Genomic DNA, 14,821 nt, shown 5'->3' with positions numbered 1-14,821 from the left:
TGTGCGAACAATAAAGGCAAAGGAACCATACCCCTACTCGCGACCCTTCGCGAGATATAAGCCCCTGAAATAATAAATTCATATTACAAATATACTGAATTATTTATATTGTTATATTGACCAAATAATAATTTATTGCCAAATGAATAATAATAATTCATATTGTTAATTTATATAAGAATTAAAATTGTTAATTTGAATGTTTGAAATATGACACACGATAGGGACGCCTCTAGTGTCGGTTGTCAAACGGTTACGGGACGGACGGAAGGAAGGAAGGAAGGACGGACACCTGTTGAATGGGTTATATATATAGATTGTAAGTCAACCAATCATACTGTAATATTGCTTGTTATTCTACTTGTCTACATTTGGTCCGAATGCATTTTTGACAAACCAAAAGACAATAAAGAAACTTCTTAAACATTGAGTGAATCAATTCCTTGTATGATTTGATCCCACTAGACCAGGCATGGCCAACATATGGCCTGCGGGCCTGATTCGGCCCGTCTAATGAATTTATGCGGCCCACGATTAATCTTTCAATATTAGTTACTCAAGTCTGAATAGCTCAATGAAAAATTCTGACGTCTAAAAAAAAAAGGTCAACAACTCACTGTGCATTTAGAGTTAACCCTCCATTACAAATCTCTTAAGTACAGCGTAAAATGTTGATAAAGCATGATAATGTGAAAAATGTATCTGTAATCTCTATGTACAGTTTAGTCTCTGTAGAGTGACACTACAATGAGATCTTGCATCACCTCAAAATCTTCCTAGGGCAGCCTCTGGTTCAGCCTGTGAAAAAAATTTTCTTTTCAATTCAGCCCGGGGGCAAAACTGTTGGCCACCCCTGCACTAGAATGTCACAATATTTGTGTATATACTCAATTTATATATAAATTAATAATAATAGTTTATTTCAAAAATAAAGAAAATATAAGATTTCTTATTTCTCTGAATTATAGTTATTTCTCTGAATTTATTTAGTCAGATTAAAAAAACTAAACAGTAAAAAACTTAAAAAAACTAAATTAAAATTAAAAAAATTAAATTAAAAAGCTAAAAATACACTAATTTTAATTAATGCATCTAGGTATTTTTGGATTAATGAGTTGTAATGTTATAATGTTAAATTTTTACAAAATATAACTTAATACAACTAAAACAAACTGGAAAGCTTTTATCAATCAATCAATTAAAACTAAAGAAGTCAGTATTAAACTGAGGAGTATTTTTAAAATTTCAGTTTCTCATACATGGGGGATTCAAAAATAACGAGTGTCTGACTGCTCCCAATGTTCATTTAAAATTGAGATGGCATTCAGGAATATGGTCTGATTCTTGCAACTACAAACCATCAATAGTGCTGTAAATTTTTGAAAGCTTTAAAGCTATCATTGGCAACTTTAGTGTTTTTTTCTGTTCTTCACCTTCCTCTTTGCTGTTATGCAAATTTTCTGTAACCATCATGTCCAGTACTTCAATTTGTGAGTTCTGCAGCAGTTGGTACAGTATGTTCTCAGCATCTCCAGTCAACATGTCCTCAAACCACTTACCAACTATCTGCTTTGTCATCTTTTATATTATTATATGGAATTATTATTAGTATTATATTGTATAGAACTATGTTATAACTATATATACTCTATTTACATAATTGTAGCACAAACTTTGTCATGTACAATTTGGCAGAAGGTATTGTTGTTGTAATGCAATGACTTCAGTTTGGTAGTACAATAGTTACAGTACTTTACTTGATTATGTCAAAAACTATATAAAAATTGGAGATTACCAAAAGTAAACTTTTTACAAGTACTGTACGCTAATGGAAATATTGTAAAAGCAATTTGAAAATATACAAATATTTCTCAAGTAGTTATGTGGTTGGTCACAACTTTTCAATCGTGAATAAGCAAAAGTGCAAATATCAAATGTGCAAATACTGAGAGTTAACTGTATATGTTTTTCCTTCTTTTTTTATCCATTATTTTATCAATTCATATAATAAACTGATTTAACATTGTACAATATTTCATCAAAAAGGTAGGGAAAAAATATAGTCTATATATAAAATGCAATATACGGGTATCCCTCATATAACACAGCACTTCTACAATACAGTTTCACTTAACAGGATTTGAAAATTCGGGAAATCCTTCATACAAAATTTCATAACTTTTAAGTACAAACTCCTTTATTCAACACTTTTTTATTCAAATAAGCATGTGCATTATCTCAAATTTGCCCATGGATTTTAGAATATTGAAATTTGAAATATTTTTGTGCTCTTTAATGAAAACTGATAGTTAATTTTTTCTTCCTCATCCTAGCTATCAACCAGGTGTCATCATTGCTTTCACATTTTAGCATTTAAGACTGTCACTGTGTTTTATTTTTATACATTAACCTTTGTATTTAGTAAAGTTTATTTAAGCATTTTTAGGTAAGTGTTGTTAACCTTTTTTTTTTAACTGTAGATAAGTAACCATTCATAAAAATGACAAATGAAATACAGTGGTATTTCAGTACTCAAACAATTTGGTATTCAAACACAAAATTCTGGAAAAAACCAAAAAAGCACTTGGTTCTTGACTGAACAAATGCAACCTGCTAAAAAAAATTTTCAATTAACAACATATTTTTATTTTGTCGTACATAAAAAATTTTTATGGTAAAAATTTTAAAAAATGTTGCTGATATTTCTGATTAAGATCAACAAAAAAGATGAGATGATGACCATACCTTGTAAAAAGAAAAAGCCCTTGTTTAACTAAAATTAATATTAATGCATAATACAGTACTTTTAATTGTGATTGTTAGTAAATTATTGATTGCTGTAATAAACATATTTCTCTTAGTAATGAAAGAGAATAGTATACTTTTGTTAACTTTTAAAACCTAACCCCATGTTTTGTATTAGTCCTTTGTTTTGTATAGCATGGATTTGTATAACATAGGACTTTTTCAAACATAACTACTATGTTATATGAGGGATATCTGTATATACATAACTATATATTATATATATATATTGTTTGTGTTTATTTATGTTTGTGTTTTGTACTATTGTTGGGATGCAGTTTCTGAATATATATATATATATAATAAAAGTAAAAAAAAGTTAGTATTTTTAGTTTACTTTTAAATGTAAATAATTAGTAATTATAAGTAAACTTTAATGTAATTAATTGGAAAATATAAAAAAAAATTGACTAAAGAGGGACTAAAAATCCAAAATGCATTTTGATTTTAAATAAAAGATATTATAAGAAGTTTGAATTGTCTATTAATTTAACTGTTATGACAAATCTAGGTAAAAGTGGACCAAGTGTCCCATAAAGATGTCAATGAATTCTACTAGATACAAAGCAAACAACAAAACAACAAAATTTTTACTTTCCCAGCTGTTATATGTATATAACAGGGAAGGTATGGTAATAGGTCAAAAAATGACCCCTAAGATTTTTACAATTTTGGACTCAAGACACCTTGAAACGTTGAGAAATGCAAAAAAATTCAGGGGTAATTTCTGTATGTATGGATGTGTGCTGTACAATACAATTTTGTTCACTCTGTTTGAAGCATAATAATTCCTATGATTTCTGTTGAAAATTTCTGAAATTTTGCAGGGAGGCTTGTGTATTAGGGGGATTGATGCTATTAAATTTTGGTAATTAAAAGTCGAGGGGTGGGAAGATAATAGGAGTTGTGTATATCTCTAGTAGGATCAGACTTAATGATGATTTTACTCGTTATTAGCATTTACAATTTTTTTTAAAACCTATCCTTACCCTCATAATTAAGCTTTTTGTTATTTTATAATAGCTAAAAATATAAAGTTTTTTAAAATAAAATATGATAACAGATAGCACCATAAAGATTTTAAATGTTGCTGGGAAAGTTCAGCAACTTGTTGCTAGTTTCTTTTAAATTCTTTGTTTTAAAAATTCAATATAATATTGATTTGAATAATAATTAAAAACTTGAATGAATTTAATATATGGTAATTTGTTATGAAATCAAACATTTAAAATTATAATTCACCATTCAATAAACAAAGTAAATTAAATAAATGATATACTTTGTGTAATAATTAATAAAATTACAATACAGATATACTATTTCTTACTGAATGTCTGCTGCATGAAATTTGCAACCATGATAAGTCATATAAAATGTTAAATTTACAAAATTTAAGAAAATTCTTAAATTAGACAACACATAAAAATGTATTTTCTCACTTTGTCCTTTTGCACACACATGAGAAAAATAACAGTTCCACAGTTGAGTTGACCATTCATTTAAGGCTACTCGTCTGCCTTAATATGTAAAACATTAAAAAAATCTCTCAATGGCACAATTAAAAAATAAATACATTTGATAAAAATTGCCATGACAAATAAAATTTTAAGTTTACAAAATTTAAGAAAATTCTTTTTTTTAATATTTTACATATTGAGGCAGACAAGTAGCCTCAAATAAAAGGTCAACTCTGCCATGAAACTGTTATTTTCCTCATGTGTGTGCAAAAGGACAAAGTGAAAAAAACACATTTTTATGTATTGCCTACTTTAAGAATTTTCTTAAATTTTGTAAATTTAAAATTTTATTTGTCCTGGCAATTTTTATCGTATAAAATATGTTAATATAGTAATAATATAGAAAAATATGAAAATACTAGCAATATAAGAATTAAATCCTTAAAAACATATGCAATTTATCAAAAGCAAATTGCAATTTTTAAAAAAGAAACTGAAACTGAGAATTGTCTAAAAAAACTATTCATGCATCTAAATTATATTATTATTAATGTTATAAAATAATTTAAATCTTAAGTTACTGTATATTCATTAATCTGAAAAAATTTCTGATAGAGAAATTAATAGTTTAAATACTGAAAATGGATATCAAATTTTAAAATTCAGCACTTTTCACAGCTGATTTGATCATTATAATCTTACAATAATTTGATTGCATGAGTTCATTGCTAGCAGTTTGTCAACAGAACCCTCTTGGATGTGTTTGTAAATGAAGTTGCAGTTGACTATTTTCTAATGATGCATATCATTTATCAAATTAAACAATTTTTCACACACTGCAGTTCAACAATAGATATGATATTTAAGTAATTACTAATTCAAATGAAATTTCTACATTAATTTTTTACTTGTCAATAAAGTTCTACAAATTGGATTTGTTAAGCAGTATAAAAGATAATTTGTAACATAAAGAAATAATTAATTAATTAAAATTATTGCTATAATTTTTTCTAAACAGCAAATCAAAATCTCATTGTTTTATGACAGTGTCAAGTGGTTGAGAATTCTTGTGCAATTTGCTGGAAAGAATTGTATTTCCACATTGTTCAGACTGATTGTCTATGGCAAAGTACTGTACATTATCAATTAATAGCAGGTCACTATGATTTTCTACCTTCATATCTATTAAAATCTTCAGAAAAATTCTTAAGAAAGTAGTGCTATCATCCATACCTTTTAGTTGTGCCTGCAGTGACAATAATTAGAATGATCAAAGATTTGAAAACAGCAGGGTTTTGCAGATCCTCCAATAAAAGAAGCAGTTTTCTTGTCAATACTACCTAAATTACAATAAAAGGCAATTGAGATTCTTGTTTAATTGATTCTTCTTCAGCCTTTCACAGGTGCATGAGCAATAGTTTTGTCAGGTTGTAATTGGTAAATAAGCTAGTTTCATCTATATTATAGACATGTTTCATACCATATTGCTCTATTATTGTTGACAGTCTAGATCTTACCTGTTCTACAACATCCAAATCAACTTCAGCAGTTTTACCTTGTTTCTATCATTGTGATAAGCCATGAGGCTGTTTAAACCTTTTAATGCATTTTGCATATGTAGATGTTCATGTGCATTATTATTACAGTAATGGACCAAATATCTGGCAAATTTAGGACCAGAAGTGGTCCAGATTTCTGAATTTTCTGGACTCAGACTAAATATATACATTTAAAAATATAAAACAGACAAAGGAAAGTAAAGAAAGACATTATATTTAACAGATGCATATTAATATACTTTGAAAGCAGAGCCTATTTGATAATTGTTAATTCTCTTAAAATATAGAATATAAAATATGAAGCTGGTCTTGGGTTAACACCTTAGTATATAAAAGATACTTGGAAAATTTCTTATTTACTTTACCACAGTACATATATTTGGTCAAATATGTGTTTAATTATATCATTTGTAAGTTAATTTTAACAGCCAAATATAAGTATATTTTGATGTTAAAATTTGAATATGTGAATTTAAATGAAAATCTATCAATGAATAACTTGCAAAAGTTGTCTGAAAGTTATATAAAAGGAATGTAAATCAATCTATAACTGAAAATGAAGAAAATACTAGTGAAAATACATTTTTAAAGATGTTAAAANCTTTTAATCTGATATTTTTTTCATGATTTAAGGAAAACTTAAAATATTTTGGTGACCAAATAGCCTAAAAGGAAAAGTGAGGTCATCATGGGATTCATTCTGAAATATAAAAGTGAATAAAAGATGACTTTTTAGACAGAATTTAATTAATACAAAAATTATCATCCAGAATTTTAAAAAAATACTGGTCAACAAAACAGAATTCACAAATTTTTCTGATCTGTACTTTTCCTATTCAGTTTTTCATCAGAAAGCTAATACTCAAGTTTCAGTATTTATGTAGACAAGCTTCTAGTAACACAAATTAAATTTAATATAATTTCATATAATAAAATAGCAATAGTCAAGCAATATTACTAAACATTGAGTAATACAAATTTAAATACTTTTTTAACTTAGATATAGTTTTTGATTTATTTTGTAAGCAGAATCAATTATCAAGCAGAGATTTCATTTCTAATTAACAAAAATAATAAGAAAAAAAATTTATTAATATGTTTGCTATACAAACATTGTTAAATTTTTATATTACTGTATTATTATTATTCATTATATTAAATATGTTTTTTTAATGGTATATTAATTTTTTTATTAATATTTTTATGAGATTCTTTCTGCATAAAATTTTACTTAATTTAATAAACAACCTTTGCAACATAATTTTACCTTATTAATCCTCATTTCAAACTTCAACTTTCAGTTCAAGTAAGTTTTAAAATTTTTGCTTACTGTTATATTAATTAATTTAATAATATTACATCAATAAGTATTAAGATCCTATTATACTTTATACAGTAGAGCCTCAAAAACTCAGCACTCGATAACCCAGCACTCCGGATAACTTGACCACACCCTGGCAGGGCAAAAAAATTCTTAGTTAATTAATTTTCATGATAAAGACAGCTTTATGCCTCATAAAGTATTTTTCTGAGGTCTGTCTTATCAGGCAAATTACTGTACACAGTGTATTCATTAATTTTCATTTTCATGTAGTAAAGGCTCTATGCCTTCATAAAAGATGTACTTTTCCTTTGTTTAAGGGTATTTGGGCAGNTATAATAATATTTATATAAAAGTTATTTTTTTAAAATAACAACTCATCATAAATGGCGTCACACACAATTATAACTTGGAGCTAGTGTCATAGTGTTTTTTAAACTCAAATATTTTTTTAAATGGAAATTTTTATCATAATTTAACAAATTATTCCTTTTAATCCTTGTTATTACTTAACTGCTGTACCTTAGTATAATTAAAGATTTTCGGACTTCTTAATGATCACCTCAAACTCTTGTTTGAGTGGCGGGAAAGTCAAGCAAGAGCCTTTGCCAGCTTTTTTTAAGATAGGCTTGCTAAAATACTTATCTTACGCACGTGTCTTTTTTTCTGTTTCGGCTTTCTTTGCCTTGGCTACAACTCTTTTCTTACTGCTAAGGTGAGGTCCCCAAAACGGGTTGATATTAAAGATTTATTATAGTAATTTGGTAAAACGAAACTATAAAAATCGTCCATTGTTAAAAACCGATCAAAGATCGGATTAGTTGTGCTAGTCATATGAAACCGCGACAAGAGGAAAAAAAAAGCTATTGATGTAAACAGAACGCAATAATTATAAATGATTAATAATTGTAAACGAACGACCTCCAGTAGAAATGGACCTTTGACAAGTCGCTCATATACAAATAATTAGAACATAGAAATTTTGAAAAGGGGAAAGGTTAATGACGAAAACGGACATCGCGTCGGATCGTTAAATTTCAAAACGTTTCAGACTAGACAACAATGGTGGAAAATATGAGCGCAAGTTTCAAAGTTCCATCAACATTTTGCATCCAGAATAACGGATGGTGTCAAGTAGATTCTTCGAAGCGGATCTTTCTGGTGACTCGAACAGGAATCGTCTTTCGCTTAAAGACAGACGAGGGACCAATCGGGGAGCGAGAAAAAAGGGGCGTGGAGCCAATCAGAAGAAAACAAAACAAAGAACGGAGATTGATATAATCCCCGATCTTCAAGGACAGACTCACTTTCCGAAAACTGTGCAACTGTGCACCTGCACACGGTTAGTCAACGCGCAAAAGCAGTTTTCCGTCTGTTGTGCCCAACTTGTAACCTGTGACTACGGACTCAGACCGCCGACACCGACTGACGAATCTCCACACCTGCCGTTGCCCTGGGGCCTACCTTCGAGCAATATTAGAAAACACCCTCGATAATTCGAACATCCAATTGTTTAAAGAACATTTTTGTTTCATAGTGTAAGCTATTTCACGTTTAAAATAAACGGGTTTTTGTGAGATTCTTGTCATCTGTGTCTCCTCCGCCACACCCACACGTGAATGAACGACCCTAGATCATCCTGACGCGGGATTAACGGTTCCCCCTGGAAGTCGGCGAACTTACACTGGTGTCCGAGAAGTGGGATTTTAAGTCCCCAATCTCCACCAGATCAGCGAACTTACACTGGTGTCAGAGGTGGGATATTTTAGTCCCACTAAAATTTACGTAAGTTACGTTGACGAATTTTTTCTTCAAAGTGGGCTGAAGGATGGAGACGGATGCAAGTGTCCCCACGCGACCTCAAGACGGTGGCAATAGAGGTTCTCTTTCCTCCTTTTCCGCGTTTGGAGGTTTTCCTGACCTTCTCGGGTGAAACAGGGCGTGTCACGGATTTTTTTGACACACTGGAAGATATCGCGAGTCTAGCGGGATGGACGCCTAGACAATGCCTGAGCATAGCCAAATGCAAGCTTGCAGGCATAGCCCGAGATTTCGCGTGGCATGACCTCAGCATGAAGTGCATAACAGACTTCCAGACCTTTCAAAGGCTGATGGTTCAATGATTTGACCGAGAACAATATTCCATACGCGTACAGAAATTTCACTCATGCATGCAGAAAAGAGACAAAAGGGCACAAGAATTCGCAGTCCGATTGCAAAACCTGGCCAGCGCAACAATGATAGAGCAAACAGGCGCAAACGAACCGGAAAACGTAATTATCAAACGCTGTCAACAGCCGGAATTGGACGAAAAGTTGCGAGTCCAATTTCTGCATGGATTGACCGATAAGCTGAAGAGACAGGTGATGACCCATGATCAGCCGACCTTTGTGGATGCGCTGAAAGTAGCAATCCGTGAAGAAACAATAGATCAACTATTGGGAAAAACACGAAATGTAATGGCCAGCGTGGAGGATGCAGTAGTGTTACCACCTGTCCGGTTTTTACCCGGACAGTCCGGGGATTGACTCACTGTCCGGGTGAACTAATAATTTTGTCCGGGAATTTCGTAGAAATTGTGAAATTACGATGAAACAAAGTTCTTGCAAATATTTTTACAAATTTACACTATTTTAACAGCGAAAGAACTCACACTCACGTGACTGCAATTCATCATCTGCAATTCTGCCATGTTAATCTGTTTACGCTGACATGTAGCGTGCAACCTGTCACTCTTTTTTTTCTTTGTTTACATATACGATCGTACATGTCTCAAACAAAGCTAACTTATCTGTACCTGTTCTTTCTTAATTTAGGTTACTCCTACGCAAGTCCCTAGTCCCTAACTGTAACTGATTTGGAACCGGCACGTTATTAGAGAGGTTGAGACCGAAGTTTTAAACGCGAAACCGTGTACATCGGACTTTCAGCGTCGCTTTCCTGTAAGCCTAGAAGTTTAACAATGGTGTTTAGATAGTCAGTGGTATCATGCTCGATGTTCCAAACACCATTGTCAAACTTCTAGGCTTACAGGAAAGCGACGCTGAACGTTCGACGTACACGTTTTCGCGTTTAAAACTTCGGCCTCAACCTCCGTATTCTTCGCATTGTAAAATGATATTGCGCATGCGTCAGGAACTTCTGTTCGAACAAACCTGATCTGCCGTCCGGGTCTGCGATTTTGAAAACTACTCCCAGATGATATTACTATTCTACTTCTAGTTTTATGAAAGTTTTAAAGTTTTTTCCTTTAATTTCTTTTTGGCTCATATCAGAGACCAAGAGGCTAAAATCAGCAGTGTTCAATAGATTTAGCCACTCTGCCTGATCAACTAGTTAGTCCCGTGAAGTTTTCCAGATTTTTGTTTGCTTGTCTAACACCTAAATAGTGGCCAATTTTTTAATAGAAAGCCACCCGGAAGGCATCGCCTTCACATTGCCATTAATTCAGAAATATAGTTGTAAATTAAAAAGTGTCGGGCGCTAACCTGCGCCCCGAGTTTAAATCACCACTGTCTATGGAGTTTTGTATGAGTGAAGAGGAACTTTATGGCTTAATATTCGCAAAATATCTTAAATGCATTAAATATGGTCTGTGCAAAAAGTAACTTTTTCAGCTATTTGGCCAAGATACATAGTCTAAACACAGTCTATACGACTCTATAGTACATAGCCCTGCCTAGATTTTCACAAAGTATAAGGGTTTCGCCCTGCTTAGAAAGAAATACCAGGGTGCTACCCAGGAACACCCTTGCACAACTACAGTGTCGCATCAAACCAAACAATGTTTGTTTTTCAAAACTTTATTTTATTTGTTTAAAATGATTTAAAAAAAACAAGAATCTCAAAACTAACATACCGCACATTTCTATTAAATAGATTTTAAAATCATATGCCTTTTTATATTTTGAGTTTAGGTGTCTAACACTATCTTTATGTAACGTAGACCAGAAGTGACAGGTTAAGTAATGAAGAAATAAGAGAAAGAACAGGAATGTAAAATTTGGGAGAGAATATAGAACAAATTAGACTGAAATGGTTTGGACATACCAAGAGAATGGAAGACAATAGAATACCAAAGTTGGTATTGGAAAAGGAGATGGAGGGGAGAATACCTAGGGGAAGATCCAAAAAGAGGTGGATGGACAAGATAGCCAAAAACCTAAGAAAAATAACTAACGATATAACAACGGTGTTTGCTAAAGAGTGGTGAAAAAATAGAAAGAGATGGAGATGGAGAAAATAGAAAGAGATGGATAGAAAGAGATGGAGAAAGAGAATCCAGTAAAGCCTGGGTTGAGCCATGGGCTAAAGCCCATGGCTCAACCCAGGCTTTACTGGATTAAGGGCGAAGAAGAAAAAGACTCAGATTACATGTAGGGTGTGCACCGCACGAGAGCACCGTTATCAAGGGCTACCAAAATACAATTCTAAGTGAATTATAAAATGACGAAAAATGAAACAAAACATTGCGTGGATAAACCAAAATTGCGAATTTCAACGGTCCAAATGTTAATATTTGCATTATGTATTTATATGGATTTATACTACAGTATTACACTTTATTATTGTGGCTTTATTACATACTGTTTCTTAAATCAAAATATAAATTTCAAATAACTAAAACAATTGAATTTGATTTAAATATAAATACAGTATTAAATATATGCAAAAACCGCGGTAAAGGCATTGAATTAAAGAAAATATATACGAAAATAATCTGGGGAAAAAATGATATCGTCTTTACAACAAATAAAAAGCAATTCATCTTTACTAGCTTTCAAAATGTTCTTTTTGTGAAAAATTATAGCGATATCAATTTTCTATCTAAATTTGGAATATCTATTATATTTAGATATTGATTAATATATTGATAATTTTGTTTTCAACGAATGCTTTATGCTCAGATTTGCTTCTTAATTTCATTAAATTAAAAAAAATTAAAAAAATACAACATTGACACACATAACGTTGATTTCTACTAATAAAACAGAGATAGAGAAAGAAAGGGGCATTTTCCTCTCTAAAAGTACCGAAAAGCATAAATTGTAAACTTGTAGTAATAGAGCTTATGAGAAAGGATTAGTATTTTGTGACGGATTATTCAGAAATTCCGTGTATGACTATGTAATTTTTCTTTGTTCAACACTTTTAAAATATTATGCAGTTAAGTTTTGCCTTTTATCAACAAAATTATCATATATTACTTATAAAAAGTAATAATATTAATAAATAATAGTAATAATAAATTTAAAGTGTATAAAATTATATTTTATGGACAAGGAATTAAATTTGCATTTAGCATTTTTTATAAGTTACTTCATTTTGAGTACCTCGATTTCAGAATAAAATATCATTTTTAAAAGCTCCCGTGATTATATTAAAATATCTTAGAAATAATTTAGTGTTTTGAACAATATAAAAAAAATGACAGAATGGAATTGATAATCTATTTCGGAACGCAAACATAATTCAAAATAATATAAAACCCTTACAAATGCTATCATTTAAGGGATAAATATGAATTATGTACGTCATTAGAGAAATCTTCCAACACTTGACTATTAGTTTATCATCCCTCAATACATTTGACAATAGTTTTCTGTAATATGTATATGTTACCGCTAAAGCTCGAAATCCGTTAATGTGCACATTACCTAGCTAATCTGCACATTAACTAGGGTGATCCGTTAAAGTTGCTANGCGTGTGTGTGTGTGTGTGTGTGTGTGTGTGTTTTGTCAATGTTCCAATTATCAATCTTTAGAAGTGTTATTTTGTTTTATACTTTGTTTTAATGATAAAAATTTTTTTTCAAACTCTTTGAGAGAGTTTGATGGTCATCTTTTAAAAAATACAATAGGTTTTTTGACATACATCAAACGATTTGTTTTCAAGACATCCGTAAGTGCTCAAAATCAAAAACAAAAGTTTCACTACAAATTACACAAATTGATAGATGCTCACCATTAACTTCTTTATATGGAAATTTTAAAATAGATAATTTGATAATTTGTTTTCTCACATATTAGAATGATATTGTTCATAGACAAAAATCTAACACTTTTTTTTTTTTTTCGATTACAACCGAAAGTCAGTGGAGTTTTGTCTATATTTTTTCTTTGCTGCCAAAGACAGCCAAAGAAAACAAATATATGCACAAACAATATTTTCAAAGACTTTTTAAGCGGAATACGAAACCGCAGAAAAAAGTCAGTCATTCCATTTTGGGTCGAGACCCTATATTTCAGAAGTGCCATTATAGACTATCGTGTAACAGTTATATTATATAATATATCATTTCAGTACTTCTTACACTAGAGAATCCCATCAAAATTGTCAAAACCGCCACATTTCCATTAAATTTTGGTCGTCGGCTCTTTTTGGACAAATTCCGGCCTTTTCAAAATTATAGGTATTTTAAACTACCTATTTTTATCAGCTTTTTCAAAATTATATTTTTATCATTACACGCACACTTATGTAATTACAACTTTTCAATGCTTTACACATTTGACAATAATCAACAACGCCATTACACAACACATATAATGCTTATTAGAAACTTCATGTGTTAGTTAACAAACTCACTGTTTTATTATTTTAATTCATTTCTCTATACCAAAAGTTTTATTCTTTGCATATATTTATTTTTCCTTAATGTTTTTATAAACAATTCTTCCTTCAGACATTCAAAACAAAGAATTCATTAACTGAAACCAATCTGTAGCAAATGTTTACATATTCTTTATTCTATCTTAGCTCAATGTTAGTGTAAATCATAAAGGTATTACTAATTACCTGAAGTAATTATTTTCCGTTATTCCTTATTTATGAATTTAATTCGGTTTGCATATATAAAAAAAATAGGCGTAATTGACATAATTAGGGAAATACTTACCAATATCTGAGAATTCTATTGATGTTAAAAATAAATGTTTTCCTATCACTTACAACCAATAATTTGCTAACCAATAAAAAGAGCAATTTGAATAAAAGTAAAGTCATTTCTTAAAAATTAAGGATATGTACATTATCTCCTATTTACGTGTAATTTCATTATTTATTAAATAATCAAAGGTATCGTTGACTTTCTTTAAATATTTTCAAGAATGTCAACAACGATGTACGTCTCCATCTACGAGCATGCGTACTTCCTACACATCGGCAATGAAAGGGAATACAACACTCCAATCGAACCTAATTCGATAGAAAATTGTCATGTTATTCCGATATAATTAGACTAGCCGCATGGACCGTTTTTTAGAGGTACGATGCTGATTTCTTTGCGCAATCCTGGCCATCCCGCTGTTTTAGTAAAATTTTCACTTGTTTCGTTTGGAATCACCGTTTTACGCGGGAAAGTATTGTAATCATGTTAGATTTGATTCTCCCGGTTTTTTTTGCAAATCTCGACGACTGAAGGCAAAAGAGTAAAAAAAAAATTTCCTGGGTACATGGCATTTGTTTTTGGCATCTATTTTGTTTAATATCTAAGGATGAGGTAAAGATTAAGAAAGAAAATTTGGCATGGTAACTTGTATATAAGGGGATAAATTTTGGACTACGGAACTCAATTCGCTTGTGCCAACGATAGATCTGACATCTAGCGGTATTAGCGCGAACTACGTAATGGCGGCTGCTAAGGTTATAAAGTCTGACTGCAGTAAAGTCTGTGGTC

At 30.9% G+C, this 14,821-nt stretch overlaps 1 protein-coding gene across 2 annotated transcripts in view; it reads right to left on the bottom strand.

The window, feature by feature from the left end:
- LOC111620028 (kelch-like protein diablo) overlaps window positions 1-14,464 on the bottom strand; it is a 37,657-nt gene extending 23,193 nt beyond the window's left edge. Inside the window, exon 1 of one of the 2 annotated variants that reach the window (XM_023361871.1) lies at window positions 14,042-14,464. The gene's annotated coding sequence lies outside the window, so the exon portion shown is untranslated. Of the gene's footprint in view, window positions 1-4,244; window positions 4,305-14,041 lie in introns of those variants that run through there. The other variant, XM_023361872.1, reaches the window with a different exon arrangement.
- Between the last annotated feature and the right edge of the window lie 357 nt (window positions 14,465-14,821).

This window comes from Centruroides sculpturatus, unplaced genomic scaffold (genome assembly GCF_000671375.1).
Source record: "Centruroides sculpturatus isolate CEXI.00-Female unplaced genomic scaffold, Cexi_2.0 scaffold12, whole genome shotgun sequence".
NCBI lineage: Eukaryota > Metazoa > Arthropoda > Arachnida > Scorpiones > Buthidae > Centruroides > Centruroides sculpturatus.
Note: the sequence above shows the minus strand (reverse complement) of the source record. Positions and strands in the feature narration are given on the sequence as shown.